Source organism: Tamandua tetradactyla, chromosome 7 (assembly GCF_023851605.1).
Source record: "Tamandua tetradactyla isolate mTamTet1 chromosome 7, mTamTet1.pri, whole genome shotgun sequence".
Taxonomy (NCBI): Eukaryota; Metazoa; Chordata; class Mammalia; order Pilosa; family Myrmecophagidae; genus Tamandua; species Tamandua tetradactyla.
Window position 1 is genome coordinate 157365229 of NC_135333.1, and position 19221 is coordinate 157384449.

The 19221-nt window shown below is 34.2% G+C and overlaps 1 pseudogene; it reads right to left on the reverse strand.

Annotated features, from left to right (window-relative positions):
• Nucleotides 1–12988: 12988 nt before the first annotated feature.
• LOC143690718 (exosome complex component CSL4 pseudogene) lies at nt 12989–17455 on the reverse strand (annotated as a pseudogene).
• Nucleotides 17456–19221: the final 1766 nt, after the last annotated feature.

The following is a 19221-nucleotide window of genomic DNA, read 5'->3' on the forward strand; positions in this document are numbered from 1 at the left end:
TATTCCTTTATTGATCTTCTGTCTCCTTGTTCTATTCATTGATGAGAGTATTGTACTGAAGTCTCCAACTGTTAATGTAGAGGTGACTACTCATTCCTTCAGTTTGTCAGTGTTTGCTCATGAATTTTGGGGCATAGATATTTGGCTCCATGCATAGATATTTATGATTGTTATGTTATGCATTATTTCTTTTATTACTACGAAGTGTCTGCATTATCTCTTTTAATTATTTTACATTTGAGGTCTAATTTATTGGACAGTAGTATACCTACCCCTGCTCTTTTCTGGTTGTTGTTTGTGTGAAATCTTTTCCCAGCCTTTCACTTTTCATCTGCTATATTCTTGGGTCTTAAGTGAGTCTCTTGTAGACAGCATATAGATAAATCCTATTTTTCTTTTTTTTTTTTTTTTACATGGGCAGGCACCGGGAATCGAACCCAGGTCCTCGGGCTTGGCAGGCAAGCATTCTTACCTGCTGAGCCACCGTGGCTCGCCCCTATTTTTCTTAATCCATTCTGCCAATCTCTGTTTTGATTGGAGAGTTTATTCCATTAACATGTGATGCTATTATTGAAAAGGCAGCACTTTCTTTAACCAGTGTTTCTTTTGGATTTTATGTATCATATCTTATTTTTCTCTCTCTCTTTTTACCCTTTTAGCTACCCTTACTGATAATCTTCATTTCTACACCCCCCCCATCCTCTCTCTTCTATCATTTCCTAACATCCTATAATGCTTCCTTTAGTATTTCTTGCAGAGCAGATATTCATGAACTCTGTCAGTGTGTTTATCTGTAAATATTTTAAATTCTTCCTCATTTTTGAAGGACAGTTGTGCTGGATATAGAATTCTTAATTGGTTTTTCTCTTTTGGTATCTTAAGTATGTCATACCACTGCCTTCTCACCTCCATGGTTTCTGCTGAGAGAGCCATACTTTGTCTTATCAGGCTTCTCTTGTATGTGATGAATTGGTTTTCTCTTGCTGCTTTCAATATTCTCTCTTCCTTTTTAACATTTGTCAATCTGATTAGTAAGTCTATTTGGTTCTATTCTGTTTAGGTACATTGCAACTTTTGGAGCTGTAAAATTTTCAAATATCTCTCAAATTTTCAGTGATTTTTTTCTTCCATTATTCTTTCTGACCCTGTTCCCTTCTCTTCCCCTGAGACACCCATAGCATGTATATTTATGCACTTCAGGTTGTCATTCTTTTCTCTATCTGTTCTCTTCTATGCAGTATTTCAGATGTCCTGTTCTCTAGCTCTGTAATCCTTTTTTTTTATTAATTAACGGAAAAAAAAAGAAATTAACCCAACATTTAGAAATCATACCATTCTACATATGCAATCAGTAATTCTTAACATCATCACATAGATGCATGATCATCGTTTCTTAGTACATTTGCATCAGTTTAGAAGAACTAGCAACACAACAGAAAAAGATATAGAATGCTAATATAGAGAAAAAAATAAAAGTAATAATAATAGTAAAAAAAAAACAAAAAACCTATAGCTCAGATACAGCTTCCCTCAGTGTTTTAACATGATTACTTTACAATTAGGTATTATTGTGCTGTCCATTTTTGAGTTTTTGTATCTAGTCCTGTTGCACAGTCTGTATCCCTTCAGCTCCAATTACCCATTATCTTACCGTGTTTCTAACTCCTGCTGGACTCTGTTACCAATGACATATTCCAAGTTTATTCTCGAATGTCGGTTCACATCAGTGGGACCATACAGTATTTGTCCTTTAGTTTTTGGCTAGACTCACTCAGCATAATGTTCTCTAGGTCCATCCATGTTATTACATGCTTCATAAGTTTATCCTGTCTTAAAGCTGCATAATCCTATAGACTGTTGTGATAAGTGATGAATTATCCCCATGTTGAATGATTTCAAAACCTATTGAACAAAAGAGAAAATGTTCAGTTAAGAGAATCATACAACCTACAATGTTAACTCTCTTACTGATCATGTCCAGTAAAACATTGCCACTTGATATTTGCTAAACACTGAATTTGGCTTATCAAACTTTCATCTTCTTTTATAAATAATACAATTTTCTAATATTGCATATAGATAGCTCTGATCTTTGAAACACTAAGTTTCTGAAATCCCCTTTTACCTCAATCATATTTGACTAATATTGTAAAGATATGGTTTTTATTCATTATTGAATGATGGATACAATTAGAGTCTATATTATTATAAACTAGTTGATATGTGTAATATGGATCCAAAAAACTTTTCATTATTCTGGTTCCAAAGAATTTTCATGAGATGAACCATCCCAGATGCCATATTGTTAAAGTATATTTAATTAGGAGCACTTCTGCAACTTGTAGACTTATAGCTGGGTTACATCCACCAAGAAGGTGACATGTTGACCTTGACTCACTTGGTTGTGATCATTTGTATAAGTAACAACAGCTTTTCTGGAGTCTTTGCTTCTTTTATCCCCTTACCCTTTTACCATTTATGTCTTGTGATTCTCTACCTGTGTATAGCACATTTCCAATTACTAGACTGCTATTATCACAGTTTATCAATTTTCTATTTTCCTTTTATACCCCAACTGATCCTAAAAGTCAACTCTGTCAATGGCCCCTTCATAACTAATGATGCAACATCTTATGTCTTGATGCTTTGACAGATCTTCTTAGGTCTGATATGGACCAATTAAATTACCTGTCTTTCTGCTCCTCTTTCAAACTTGCTCAGAAGTATTGGTGACAGTTGTGTTATTAATGTTATAATCTTAATTTGCTTAATGGATTCCAACTTTAGTTGGGCCATCAACATTTCTCAGATTATGGAAAACAGTAAGAGTTACAATTTATGGAACCTCATAATATGCCACTGCTAGCTGCTTAAATTTTATCTTATTTTATGTGCAGTATGACAATATAAAAGAAAGCAGCTTTAACAAACACTCTAACTTAACAGATATTGACATTTTGTCATACTTTCTTTAATTCAGTTTGTTGTTCCATTATTTTTATAAAAGCAGCGCATGTGCATTATAGGAAATGATAAAAGACAAAACACAACTAAAAACTTCATAATATTTTTATCACCCAAGATTCCACAGTCAATGTGTTACTGCATGTACTTTCAGAATTTTTCTATGTATATATCTATATGCTCACATGTATGTTTGTTTTGAGTACAAAACAAACAAACAATATGTATTGACACCATGTACATATTGTAGCAAACGTTTCCTGGAAGTGTTATGAAAATGTGCCAGTCATGACTGTAAAGAATTGAAAGTATAAAGTCCTTGAATTTTCACAAGCTGAACACAGCACCCGGGTCAAGAAATAAGGTATTGCCAGCACCCCAGGGGTCCTTCCTTACATTTCCTTCTAGTCCCTTCTCAACCCTCCCCTAAAGGAAACCACTATTTTGGTATTTTTTGTGACATAGATTAATTTTACCTTACTGTAAACTTTAAATATAAATGTATTTAAACAGTACATATACTCATTAGTCTGTTTTTTTTTCACTCTATACTATGTTCATGAGATTTCATTCATATTATTGCATGAGTTGTAGTTTGTTTATTCTCATTGATGTATAGTATTCCATTTGGTGACCATACCAGAACTTATTTATTCAACCTATTGTTAATGGACGTTTTGATGGTTTATGGTTTTTAAAGATTATGATAGGGCAGTTGTAAATATTCTTGCATATGTGCCTTGATAAATATGCATATGCATTTCTTTGGGGTGTATGATTAGTATCGGAATTGCTAGGTCTACATTTGTGTTTGTTTTTGGTTTATGTTTGCTAAACTTTTATTGAGCTATAACATACATAAAATGAAGTGCATGAAATCCTATAATCTTAAAGTACAGCTTGAAGAATTTTACATATTATTTTATAACTTTTTCTCAAACAACAATCTCCAGATTTCCACTTTAGCAAACTTTCATATCATCTAATACCAGATTAAAACTTCTCAGTTGAACTCCCAAAATACCTTTTTATGTGCTGACTTGCCTAAACCAATATCCTTTCCAAGACTAGGTCATTCCATTATCAATTTGTCATAACCCTAAAGTCTCTTTTAAATCAGCATAGTCCCTTGTTTATCACATTGACAGTTTGAAGACACTAGGCCAATTGTGCTGCAGAATGTCTGTCCTACCTTCTATATTTTGTCTGTTTGCTTCCTGGAAGTTACATCTTAAGGTAAGGAAGTTACATGTTAAGGATGTAAAAGGAACAATTTTGCCTCTAATACATCATAAATGATGTTGTGTGCCTCATGTTGCATAATAACAGAAAACACATAGTAGTCTTCAGCTCACTTAAGTGATAATAAAATTGACTATGGATTAAGGTAAAGAGATTCTGATCCCTCTGTGATAAGTTGGTTTTCCCTTTTGCTAAGATAATGACATCTTAAAGGTGTACTTTGATCCTAGACAAATATTCAGTTGCCTAACAGTCTTTTACCTAATTTTAACATCCCCAGTTGATAATCCCTGCTCCAATAGATAATTCTGTAATTATTTATTCAATTTATTTATTTAATGATGACTTTCCAAATCCATCATTCTTTCTATAGGGAAAGGGACACTTTCGGCAAAGTAGAGTGATTCCTCACCAACTAGGGCATTTGCTTCCCATTAAATAAAGTTCCTACTAGAATGGGAAGGTAAACACTTAATTCTCTCCATTTAATCACCTGATTTTCAAAACTGAAAAAAATCAGTTTTCAAAGTAAGAGGTTTATTTAACACCTGCCTTAAATGATAACAATTTAACAACATAAAAAGCTAGTTTTTTTCTAGCTTTCATTTTACTGAGTAACATAATGAATTAATAGATTTTTTACTTGCTTTCATAAATTTTGGCCCCCATATTAATTTTTTTTGGCTGCTTGAATTGTCACAAATCAGGCATAAATTATTTTTAATGTTTATACTATTTAATAACTTCTTATATACTGCCATAACAAGATGTCCTGGGCTCATCTTGTGTCTTCTGTGTTCCACACCAGGAATAAGCAAGTTCTTCCAATGACTAAGGATCATGTAATTGGAAATGATGCTAAAGACCACAATTTGAGAATTGAGCATTCTTATTGCTACTGGAGGTGACATTTCTCCTAGGTCATTTTAGGGGACAAAACTAAAAAAAAGTATGTTTTTTAAAAACTTGAGCTCATGTTCATGTTTATAATTGTTTCAAGGCTGTGTTATTTATGATGTTAATTTCTTTAACCTCATAACTGTATCTGTTTTCTCTTCCACTGAAAATCTTATTTCATTAAATCATTAGTATAATTCCTGTGCTGGTTTGAAAGGATGTATGTACCCTAGAAAAGCCATGTTTTAATCAGAATCCCATTTCATAAAGGTTGAATAATCCCTATTCAATACTGTAAATTTGAAACTGTGATCAGATCATCTCCCTGGAGATGTGATTTAATCAAGATCAAGACTGGTTGTTAAACTGGATTAGATGATGACATGTCTCCACCCAATTGGGTGGGTCTTGAGAAGTTTCTGGAGTCCTATAAAAGATGAAACATTTTGGAGAATGAAGGAGATTCAGAGAGAGCAGAGAATGCTGCAGCACCACGAAGCAGAGAGTCCACAAGCCCCTGACCTTTGGAGATGAAGAAGAAAAACATCTCCCAGGGAGCTTTATGAAACAGGAAACCAGGAGAAGAAGCTAACAGATGACACTGTGTTCACCATGTGCCTTTCCAGATGAGAGAGGAACCCTAACCATGTTCATCAGGTGCCTTTCCAGATGAAAGAGAAACTCTGTGTTTGCCATGTGACCTTCCACTTGAGAGAGAAACCCTGAACTTCATTGGCCTTCTTGAAGCAAGGTATCTTTCCCTGCATGCCTTAGATTGGACATTTCTATAGACTTGCTGTAATTGGGACATTTTCTTGGCCTTAGAACTGTAAACTAGCAACATATTAAATTCCCCTTTTTAAAAACCATTCCATTTCTAGTATATTGCATTCCAGTAGCTAGCAAATGAGAAACAATTACATTTTTACTTTAGCCTACAAAATAGCTTCAAATATCATTACTGTTCAAACAGTAAAATTACTGAGGGAAATTTAAAAATTCCCTGTAGTTCTTTTTAATCTTGGAATTCATTTCACTAAAAATATATAGGCAAAATGTACTCTAGCTGGGTGGGTGATGGTGGTGCAGAGGCAGAGTTCTCGCCTGCTGTGCCGGAGACCTGGGTTCATTTCCTGACACCTGCCCATTCGAAGAAAAAAGTTTGTACTCTAACATCTTAAAGTAATCTTTCTATAATGGTAATATGGCCAAATCAGTAAAAGTTTGTATTTAATTGATTCATGTATTTTCCTAGTTTTAAAATGCATCATTCAGGGTTTTTTTTTCAATTTTAAAATTTCTTTTAAAAAATAATTCACTTACATGATTAGAAACTCAAAATGATATAAAAAATGTATATACTATACATTGAGAATTCTTGCTTACATTCATTTCCTTTCTACCTTGTTACCCCCTACCAATGCAGAAGAGCATTTTATTACTTTTTATTTGTCTCTGCAGTGTTTTTTATAGAAGATACTAGCAAATATGTTTCTTAGGTTCCTCCACTTTTCTTATGCATTTTGGTTAATGGTCTATGTTAAGTTATCTCTATAAAAGTAGAGAGAGAAACAGAGACTTTTTAAATTCTTTTTTTTAATATTTTTATTGACATATCTTTGTACACATACATTCCATACATGGTATACAATCAGTGGCTCACAATATCGTCACATAGTTGTGTATTCAGAACCATGATCATTTTTAGAACATTTGCATCACTCCAGGAAAAGAAATAAAAAGAAAAAAACTCATACATCCCATACCCCTTACTCCTCCCTCTATTGACTACTAATATTTTCATCTAACCTATTTATTTTACTCCATATGATCCCTATTACTATTTTTTAAACTTTTTTATTGTGTAATATATATACAGAGCAAAGAAATGAAAAAGCAGTAGATTTCAAAGCAATTTTCAACAAGTGGTTACAGGACAGATCCCAGAGTTTGTCATGGGCTACCATACCAGCTTCTCAGATTTTTCCTTCTTGCTGCTCTAGACTGGAGGCTAGAAGGAATAAATACTTTTTTTTTATCACCACAATCAACTTTTTTTTTCTGTTTTGTGAAAAATAATATGTATATACAAAATGCAATACATTTCACAGCACATCACAGCACAACAATTAGTTGTAGAACAGATTTCAGAGTTTGGTATAGGTTACAGTTCCTCCAATTTAGGTTTTACTTCAATCTGCTCTAAGATACTGGAGACTAAAAGAAATAATGATTCAGCAATCATATTCATTTGTTAAACCCTACCTTCTCTGTATAACTCCAACATTACCTTTGATCCTTCTATTCCACTCTTCGGGGTATTTGGGCTATACCCATTTTAAGTTTTTCATGTTGGAAGGGGCTATTAATAGCATGAGTAGGGAGATGGAATTAGCTAATGTTCTGGAGAGGCTGGTCCCTCTAGGAGAAACAGAAATTTTTGTTATTCTTAGTATGATGCTAATACTGAACCCTGTGGATATACTATGGAATTTATTCAGCTAGTCCTATATTTCTGATCATGGGTTGTTTTAGTTTCTGCTTATTACAAACAAGGCTGCAACAAATAACTTTGTATATTTATCATTTCATACTTGTGCAGGTATATCTGTGGGATCAGTTCCTAGAAGCAGGCTTGCATGTCAAGGAATATTCTCATTAGATAATTGCAAGAGTCTCTTTATTTGAGGTAGAAGCATACAACATTCCCAAAAGTGGTGTATGACAATACTTATTTTCTCAACAACGTATCAAATTTCTGGACTTTTAATTTTTTTGTCAAACTGATGATAATAGCATCCTAATGTCATTTCAACTTGCTTTTATTTTATTATCAGTAAAGCAAAGCATCTATTTATATGTTTAAGGACCATCTGAGTTTTTTTTTACTGTGTCATGTTTATTCATATCCTTTGTCCTCTTGGGTTATGAGTCATTCATATCTTTAATTCTAGATTTTCTTTATTTAGTCCCTGTCTGAAATATGAGTTGCAATTATTTTTTCTGGTTTTCATTTGTGGCATGACTCTGTTTGTGGTGGTTTTATATTATGCAGATTTTTTTTTTTTTTTAATTTTGGTGAGTATATCAATCTTTAGTTATTCAGTTCCTGGATTTTAGATCTTCCCAACTTTTAGCTTAGAAAAAAATTCTTCAATTACATTGTTTTATTTTTTACATTTAGATCTTTAATCCATTTGGAGTTTATCCTAGTGTGTGGTATGAGGGATGGATATAATTTTGTCTTCTAAATAGTTACACAGTTGTCTCAACACCATTTACTTAAAGGGCCATTTGTTTCAGATGCTAGACTTTTATTTTGTTGCATTGATTTGCTAGTCTAACTATATGCCAGTAAAAATTATTTTGATTATTGAGTTTGTGAAAATATTTTATATCTGGCTAAGTTGTATTAATATTTTAAAGTGTTAATGGATTTCTTTTTTTACAAATATCTTATTTCGGATACTGTTGTCAGTATAATAAAGATGTTTGATAGTTTCCTTTTTCGTACAGTCTTTACATTTTATCACTCTTATACTGCTTCATAAAATATTTTTGGAAGTTCTTCTTCATTTTAATAGCATTGGGATTATCTTATCCTTAGGGTTTGGTGGAAATCCCCTGGAAAGAGTTTGTGTCTGATGCTTTCTTGAGAATACTATTGAAAAAATCCTTTATTTCTTTTATGAAAATTAATCAGTTTAAACATTCTCTTTTATAGCATCAGTTTTATTAAATTAGATTTTCCTAAAAATTAACTTTTTCAGGTAGCTTTACAATTTTATATAGCTGCACATAACAATGTCTTATGATTTTTAAAATTTCCTCTGTTTCAAAGGTTATTTTTCCTTTGTTAGCTTTGTTTTGGGCACACTCAATTTCCAATTTTTCATTTAATTTTATTTACTTTTACAAATCACCAACAATTTGATTTATTATTCTACTGTTTTACTGCTTTCTCAATGAGTTAATTTTTGTTTTTATCTTTTTAATTCTCCTACTTTCCTTTGGTTTACTTTTTTTTTCTAATCTTTTATAAGCTTAATTAAGGTATAATTGACATATAAAAAAATGAATCCATTTTAAGTGTACAGTCAATGAGTTTGACCAATGTATGCAATATTGTAGCTGCTTCTACAATCAGAATATAAAACATTCATATTACCCAAGAAGTTCCTTTGTGCCCCTTTGCAGTTAATTCTCTGTGCTATTCTGGCCCACTGCAACCAGCAATGGGCTTTCTGTCACTATATCTGAGCCTTTCCTAGAATTTCACATGAATGGAATAATAAGATATGTTGTCCTTTTTGTCTGACTTCTTTTATAATAATTGAAATAATAAAAATAGTGATTTTAAAATTACCTGTTGTTATGTGTATCAGTACTTTGTTCCTTTTTATTGTTGAGTAAAATTCCATTGAATAACTGTACCACAATTTGTTTATTTGTTTACCAGTAGATGAATGTTGTGCTGTTTTCAATTTGGAAACAAATAAATAAAAATAAACAAATAAACAAAAAACAAAACAAAAAGCAAAACAAAACAAAAAAGCAAAAAACAAACAAATAAAAATTTATAAATAAATCTGTAATGGACATTTGGGTGCAAATATTTGCATGGTTATATATTTTAAAATTTCTTTTGAGTAAATACCTATACGTGAGGTTGCTGGACTGTATCATGAGCATGTGTTGAAACTTTAGAAGAAAGTGCCAAATTCTATTCCTCAGTGTTTGTACCATTTTATAATCTACTAGCAATGTGCAAGGGAAAGTTCCAGTTGTTTCACATCCTCGTAAATACTTGGTATTCTCAATCTTTTTAGTTCAGCCATTGAATAGGTATGTGGTGGTATGCAATTTCATTGTGACTTAAATATCCATTTCTCTAAGTACTGATCAATTTTCAGGTGAGGTTCATCTGTCTTCTTCGGTGAAGTGTTCAAATATCTTCCTTACTTAAAAAAAATCAGGTTGTTTCTTTTCTTATCATTGAATCATAAGAGTTCTTATGTACTCTGGATAAAGTCCTGTATTGGATACATTTTGTAACTATTTTCTCCTATTCTCTGGTTTGTATTTTTATCAATAGTGGTTTGCATTTTTATGAATCTTTCAAAGAGTAAAGGATTTAATGTGATGAAGACTAATTTATTACTTTTCTATGGTTCATACTCTTGTCCTATCTTAGAAAAATCCATGTATTTTAGGAATCTTATATAGCATACTCCCATTTACCTTTAGTTTCCTTTCTGCTATTCTTATCATATGTTTTATTTTATTTTTAAGTATGTACATTGTTTTATTAGACATAATGCTATTGCACACTGAAGACACCAAAAAGTTGGTGACTTGCTTTATTGCTGTGGTCAGGAACTGAACCTACAATATCTCCGAAGTATGCCTGTAGTTGTTCAATATAAATGTATTGAATGAGTGCATAACATCCAAAAAAGCACTCATGATTACTGAACCAATGCCAGTATGGAGAGACTTGACTGGCATGTCCAAAGTTCTGTTTAGAAATTGGCATAATACAGGCACCATGGCACAGGACAAAGTACATGAAATTTACAGTAAGACAGACATTGAATATTGCTCTGCTGGCTCAATGTATGTATGTATGTATGTATGTATGTATGTATGTATGTATGACTTGGAGTAAGTAAATTAATCTTCCAAAGTTTTAGCTGCCTTCTCTGTAAAATGTGGAAATGAGTACTACTTTACAGGGTCACTGAAGGTTCAGAGATGACATAAAATGGCTAACTGCTGGTGAAAGAATCAATTGGTAGAGCATTTTTGGAAAACAATAATGGAGAATCAAAATTTAGAATACTTACATTCTTTGACCCAGAATTCCACCTCTCTAGAATTATATTTACAAAAGAATCACAGACACACATAAAGATATTTGACACAGGTATTTCTCTGTAGCATTGTCTGCAATAGATGAAACTATAAAGTTCTTAAATAACCACAAATAGGGAACTGATTAGGCAAACGGCATGAAAGTGTCTAGAATAAGGCCTACCTTTTGTAGATACTTGAGATGGCAATCAGAGATATAAAACACTAATATAGCATAATAAAACTGATATGTACTAAGCACTATTATGCATTTCTTCCTCACAATACCCTGATGAGGTAGGTCATACTATTCCAAATGAGGAAACAAACTTAAAGTGATAAAAGCAAGTTGCTCTAGAATCAACGTCAATATCCTGACTGTAATTTTGCCAGGTGTCACCGCTGGGGAAAACTGGGCTAAGTGTACAAGGGTATCTCTGTATTATTTCTTGCAGCAGCCTGTGAATCTACAATTATCTCCAAAATTTCAATTAAAAAAAAAAAAACCCGCTCAAGGCTAGCAAGTAAAGGCCAAACCCAGGGGACTCATGTCAAAGCTCACCCTCAGTCACTGTCACTACATGTAGTAGACTGGGCTTTCTGAGTAACAGCTCAACAGGCAACAACTTACATTTCTCATTCTCATTCCCTCTGCAGCTTCTCCATACTTCTCTCATCCCTTCTGCAGCCATAAACTTATGTATTCCTTTCTACTTCTGCACTTTGCCTGGTATTCTCTCTCTGCTTTGACTGGTTTCATTTCACTCATCTAAGTTCTTTAATTCCTTTTTTATCTCATGTCACAGATCTTTCCTTAGCCACTTCCCATGAAAGTGGTCTGTCTCCCATTAAATTAAGGTTTAATAAACACTATGTTAGTAATACTATGCGTTCTAGTTTGCTAGTTGCCAAATGCAGTATATGAGAAATGGAGTGGTTTTAAAAAGGGGAATTCAGTAAGTTGCAAGTTTACAGTTCTAAGGTGATGAAAATGTCTCAATTAAAGCAAGTATGTAAAAATGTCCAAATTAAGGTAACAACGAGAGGTTACCTTCTCTCAACAAAGGTTGATGAAGTAAATGGTTTCTCTCTCAACTGGAAAGGCACGTGGTGAACATGGTGCCATCTGCTAACTTTCTCTCCAGGTTTCTTGTTTCATGAAGCTCCTCAGGGGGTGTTTTCCTTCTTCATCTCCAAAGGTCTCTAGCTGCATGGGCTCTGGTAGTTCTCATTGCTATCTTGTTGTTCTCTCCCCAAATCCTTCCTCTTTTAAAAGATCCCAGTAAACTAATCAAGACCCACCTGGAATGGTGGAGTCACATCTCCATCTAATCAAAGGTTAATACCCACAACTGGGTGAGTCACATCTCTGTGGAGATAACGTAATCAATTTTCCAACCTATAGTACTGAACAGAGATTAAAAGAAATGGTTGCTCCCACAAGATTGGATCAGGATTAAAGCATGGCTTTCCTAGGGCATATAATCCTTTCAAACCATCACACTGTTTCCCAAATTATTTTCGAAACTGCTCACATGCCAGAGGAATACCTGTTTGTAATTTTCACTAAAACATCATCTCCCTCAACAAGGTAATGTATATAAAGTAGCTGTCCCAGTGAATACACAATAAGCAAAGGCTGAGGACCCCCCAAAATATAACAAGGATTGGAGATCAGGCTTTGTCCAGAACAAGTAGGCACATATACCTGTCAGTTACAGCATGAAACTGGGAAAACCCTTGCTCTGTCATGATACCATTTTGATTCCTATCTCTGCCCAAGAACAACAGAATCCATAAATCTTTTCAGTAAATGTATTTTCTTTGTCACAGCAAAAAATAAACATTTATAAGGACTGTCAGGAGGAATAGGTTATTTCCAACATTGCACAATTTGTTTTCTGGTGTCTCCAAAAGAAAATGTTAAGAAAAATTCTCCATCTACAGAGCACATTTCCCGCAGATTTTTCTAGGGGTGGTTGAGGCTGACCCCATGTGTTTGAATAAAGACAATGGCATCTTGGTGTTACTTTCATACATGCACTCTCAGAAACTTTATCCCTTCCATTGGGTAAAATATGGTTTTGTTGGTCTGCAAGAATTCAGGCTGCACTCGTACCACTTTCTGGAATCCGTTAGTATGAGTCTTGGGGCCTGCGTCTCACACCAGTTGATGAGGACCATCTGGACGCTTGGTTTGCTGTAGGCCACCATCACTCCTAGCTCATTTTCAGCAGTGGTCAGCAGGTAGTTGGACTGTGCATCACCTAGGGATATCACCTGAGCCAAGACAATGTCACCTGGGCAGAAACTCTTATACATTTCAATGTTGTCTTTTTCAGTAGCTCGTACATCTTCCTTGCGGGATAAATTCCTGGAAAGGAGTTCTTGAGTGATGCGGACCCCATGTATAGGATATGTACTTTGGCACAGCATAAATTGATGCTAGAGACCTTACAGGTTACAATAGCCTCCACATCTGGCAGTAATTGAGTGTGTTTCCCTCATCACAGACACCACAGGAAGTGCCTGGTTCTCCCTGCTCTTGGTCAGGCAGCCGGCAAGCCACAAGAAGATGTAGCTGGCCAGGTGAAGGGGCCATCGCCCGGGCTGCCTTCTTCCAAACTGCAAGGACCTCATGGGCGGCACCACAATTAATCCCCTCCCAAAGCCCCCAGACATTTTACTTTTACGTATCTCCTAAACTCCATAATACATTGTCATTTTGCTTTAAACAGTCAATTTAAAAAGAGATTACAATTTTTCTATTTTCCCACATGTTTATTTCTAAAACTCTTCATCTTTTGTGTAGATCCAAATCTCTCCATCTGTTATGATTTTACTTCTCCCTGACCATTTCTTTTGTGACTGCTGGGAATAAATTTTCTTGGATTTTTTAAAACTCTGATAAAATATATTCCATCTTCATTTTTGAAAGATGTTTTGCCAGGTACAGACTTCTAGAGTGACAGGTTATTTCTTCCCCTCAGAACATTAAAGATGTCACTTCATGTGTTTTGGCTTGCTTAGTTTCTAAATAGAAGTCTGCTGAATTTTTTTTTTTTTTTTTTTAAAGGAAAGACAGAGAGAAGGAAGGAAGGATAGAAGGAAGGAAGGAAGGAAGAAAGGGAAACATCTTTTAAACATTTTCTTGTTTTATTGTATTCTGTTTCTCCGTTTTTGTTACATGGGCTGGGGCCGGGAATCGAACCGAGGTCCTCCGGCATAGCAGGCAAGCACTTTGCCCGCTGAGCCACCGCGGCCCGCCCCTCTGCTGAATTTCTTGTTTTTGTTTCTCTAGTATGTAAGGTGTCTTTTCTCCTTTGGCTGCTTTTAAGATATTCTCTTCATAACTGTTTTTGGCAATTGGATTATACTGTGCCCTGATGTGCTTTTTTCCTACGTTATTTCTCCTCAGGGTTCATTTATCTTTTTGGATATGTGAGTTTATAGTTTTCATTAAATTTGGGAAAACATAGTAATTTTTTCTTGAAATGTTTTTTTTTTCTGTTTCCTCTTTTCATTCTGGGACACCCATTATAAAGTCATGTATGATATCTACCCAACTTTTTATTTTCCACCTTTCTGAATCAATTTGTTTTAGGTGCTTCTCTTGGGTATCAAATACAGGTGGGGGTGGGGTGGTGGGACAGTGGCTCAGTGGCAGAATTCTCACCTGCCATGCTGAAGACTCGGGTTCCATTCCTGGTGTCTGCCCATGCAAAAAAATAAAAAATACAGCTGGGGTTTGCTTTGTAAGCCAATAAGAAATATTTTTCTTTTAGTAAGTGAATTAAACCTATTTACATTTATTAATATGATAGATATTTCAGTTCTTAAGTTCTTAAGTCACATAGCTTTGTATGTTTACAGAGCATATTTATAATAGATATTTCTTTTATTCATGTTTCTTTTGTATTTTCATTTTATTATTTTTACAATATAATAGATTTGAAGGCAGGTGGAGTAGAATAGAAATAGGGGACTTCATAGAGATGAAACCTTAGAATCGAGTCTTTTATCTTTATGATTTTTGCAGTATCCCTCTTCTGTCAGAGTCTCCTAAAATTGCTCACTCATATGTAAAGCAATGCTCTTCAACAGTGCAAATTGTTATGATTAGTAAACCATATTTATTATGATAACTATCATGTATAAAGCTCCACATATGTGCTAGGTTTTAGATTAAATAGTTTATATTTTCTAATTTCATCCTCTCAAAAACTATCAGAAAAGCATTATCTGCCTTCACTTTACAAGGGAAGAATATACAAATATTTCTTCCAGGTCATACAACTAATAAGTGGAAGAGCCCAAATTTACTTGATTCCAAAGGCTTTCTTCTTACACATTAATCAGTGTGACACCATTTGATAGTGATTAAGCTCTTAATAATACCATGTTCTGAGTTTCACTTTCAGCTCAGCTGGAATGCTTGTAAATTGTTTTGTCACTTCAGTTTTTTCAAACTGAACTTTTTGTTCTAAGTCATTTGACATGAACAAACTTCTAGGCATTATGAGAAAAAAATAAGGAGATTTCTAGTTAAGTATGAGAGATGAATTCATATTTACTCTGTATTAGTCAGTGGTCTTCAGGGAAACGGAACTGACACGATATATGTATACACACATGCACACATGTGCTCACTACACACACACAAATATGAGATTTATTATAGGAATTGGCTCATGTGACTGTGCGGATTGGGGCAAGACCAAATTCCATAGCACAGGCTGTAAGTTGGGAATTCGGATGGAGGTTTCAGTGAATTCCCCAGGAGAAGCAAGCTGGCTGAAGTAGAGATAGAAATTCTTTCTGACTGCTGAAATAATCAGTTCTACTTTTACGACCCTTAACTGATTAGATGAGATGTCTTTCCTTGTGCAAGGCAATCTCGTTTGCTGATTATAGATGTAGTCAGTCATAAATACAATCAATTTGCTGATGATTTAAATCCATGAAATAATCTCCCAGTAACAGTTATGCCAGTCCTTGCTTGAGCAAACCACTGGACACCATAACCAAGCCAAACTGACACATTAACTTAACCACCACGCCTTCTAAAACTACTGTAAAAATATAACAATGTGCATGGGAGAAAATGGTATGGAAAAGCTGTCAACAAATTTTTGAAGATGGAAAGCAAATGCATGACTGGTAATTGATTTAAGTAGAGAAGAAAAAGTAGGAGCTTTAATTTTGGTAGAGGGAGATGCCAAATATTGCAAAAGTGTAACTGTCATAGAACCATAAAGATTCAGGAATCAGAGGCATTAAGTCTCTGCAACGTAGGGTAAATACTGGGCTGAGAACAGAAAGACTGCTTGAAAGTCTGTTTAAGAAGTTTGGCATCTAGATTCTTTCCCTGTCTTTTCCTAGTGCCTATCCTTCCTGCATATTTTCAGTAGAGGAGTAAATTGTTTTCTGGATAAATTGAATCAGATTGGTACCAAACACAGAGACATATACTAAAAACTCGATAATTAAGTGAAATAATTTGAGTGAACGCTGAGATTCCTACCCTCATCTCAAATTCAGCTTCCCTGAAGCCCTCTTCTTTCCATTCTCCAGGAAGTATGGCCAAGCTCAGGTTGGTAAGAGCATTTCAAAAGGTGAACTATTTTGGGGCAGTGTGACTGTAGCTCAGTAGCTGAATTCTCGCCTGCCATACCGAGACCCGGGTTCAATTTCCCGGTGACTGCCCATGCAAAAAAAAAAAAAAAAAAAAAAAAAAAAAAAATGAACTACTTTTACAAACCTGAACAGGAAATTGGGAAACAGCCCCCTATCCCTCCAATGTTATCTTCACTTTTCTAAATCATTCTTTCCTCTCTCTGAAACTAAGCCTTGTTGGAGGAAGTTGCCATCCATGTCACATCACTTTTTCCTTCCTGCTCTCCTCTGAGACCATAAAATGCATGTTTTGCTTGTTTATTTTACTCTCCTTATGCTATATCTCCCTTTTATCAAATACACAGCAAGCTTGTCGTTTTTCTGTCATGGAGTAAAGAAATATCATCTCTGTTGTAGGAGATCTTTATGACCTGGGTCCTCAAAGTCCTTAATATTTGAATGGAGGAAATGAAGCAACTGGACAATCTTCTCTGTTGTTTTGCTCTCAAGTTTGGTTTTTCTTCATTGACCACTAGCTGTATCATTTTATTTTGCATATGAGTGGCTGAAACTGACCTCTTTACTTCTCCTTGTATTTCTTTAGTAACAAGTTTTAAATTTCCTTTCTGTTAAGTAGATATTTCAAGATGACTTGAGCAAAGAAAGGAGTAGGGAAAAACACATTAATAAAAGTTTTCAAATTATTAGCTCATATATATCACTGGTTTATATAAATTTTTTTTCTTAAATATTACATGCTTACACTTACACATACACAAACATACAAAGAATACATTTTGAGAAACTCATACCTTTTATCTCTGTTTTTGTCTATTCCATAGAATTTTTTCAAGTTGTTTTTGTCAGCTACTTTGATAACCATTTTAAAGAAGAAAGTTAAGATAAATTAAGATTATGTGACTATATAATACAAATTATAGAGATTTAAAAATGTATTTATTTTCTAATTTTTTATGTGCTGCATAAGGAGAGAGACATGACAGCTTGAGTAAAATATCAAAATTTTTTATGTCAATCAAAAGAATATATTTCAATGATATTAAAGTTATTGCTTATCTGGCTTCATAGTACAAGGGCTAAGGCCCTATGGGGAATCAATTGTGTAAGACTCTGTTTGGCTGCCCTAGCTATTCTCTTTAATGACGTGAGGTTGAATGTTATGTTGACGAAGGCTACCAGACTTAATTATATAATAATAATAATAATGGCTACCATTGATTGAGTACCTACTATATCCTAGATATTTCGCATATATATATCATTAATTTTTTACTTTAATGCAATTAGAATTGTGTTTTGCAAATGAGGAAATGAAATTAAGGCTCAGGGAAGTTGCATGATGGTACACATTTCCATGCTGTTTTTTTCTACTATTTTTTTTTTATTAATTAAAAAAAGAATTAACAAAACAATTAGAAATCATTCCATTCTACATGTACAATCAGTAATTCTTAATAACATCACATAGTTGCATATTCATCATTTCTTAATACATTTGCATCGATTAAGAAAAAGAAATAAGAAGACAACAGAATAAGAATTAAAACAATAATAGAAAGAAAAAAAAAAAACCTATACCTCACATGCAGCTTCATTCAGTGTTTTAACATAATTTCCATGCTTTTTAAGTGCTGATCCTTGGTTGGGATTTGAGCCTAGTTTTTTTCACACAGATTCCAAAAACTGTGCTCTTCCTTTTAATGCGCTAAAAAGATCTCTGTGAGCTCATGGAAGACTATCTTCTCTTTTTCTACTAATTACTCACAACCTCTGCATCATTTATCTGCCTAAATATTATCAGGCTTATATTATCACCCATTGCAGTTCCTTATTTATATCTGTCCTCAACAGAAGACCTAGAATTTCATGTCATCCCAAATGACTTTGATTTTCTGCATAGTCTCTAATCTAACCTCATCGCCAATCCCTACCCAACTCTTTAAAACTTTTCCACTATGTACACTGGAACTCAATTTCTACTTTCAGCTAAAATCCCCATATCTTTGATCTGTATTCTGAATCCTTCCTCTTTCTTACTCTAGTCTAGTCTATTTGAAACCTATCTTTGAATATATGATCCTATAGCACCCTCCCCAAAGGGATGACTATTTGTTTTTTCTCCAACATACCACCTACCACTGGGTTTGCAGTGGGGATAAATACATCTCCTTTGTTATTCATCTACAAGACCAAACAGCCTGCTCTGCCTTGTTGCAATCTTTTACTGACTATTGGGTCACTGCTCTTCATTCCTCCAAGATTTTAACATCTGGATCATTGGTGATTGACAAGCCAGTTCCAATAGCAAGGCTACCCAGGCCTTTGATTTTCACTTCTTTTTTATCTCACCTACTCTATCTCATGACCATAACCTTAAATTTCAGGCTAGTTTGCATAGTTTTCCAAATAATCACTCTTGTGCATACAACCTCAACACCCTGACTTTCCCTCCACTACATTTGCCTGTTAAAACCCAGTCTTGTTTATAATCCAGATTGTTTTTCCTACTCTAAGCCTACAGCTAAGCCAGAACAAAACTCATAACCAAGCTGACCTCATTTTAAATTCATAACTACTAATCTGAATTGGGCCTTTGTGCTTTATCAGGGCCTTTTGTGCTGTATTTTC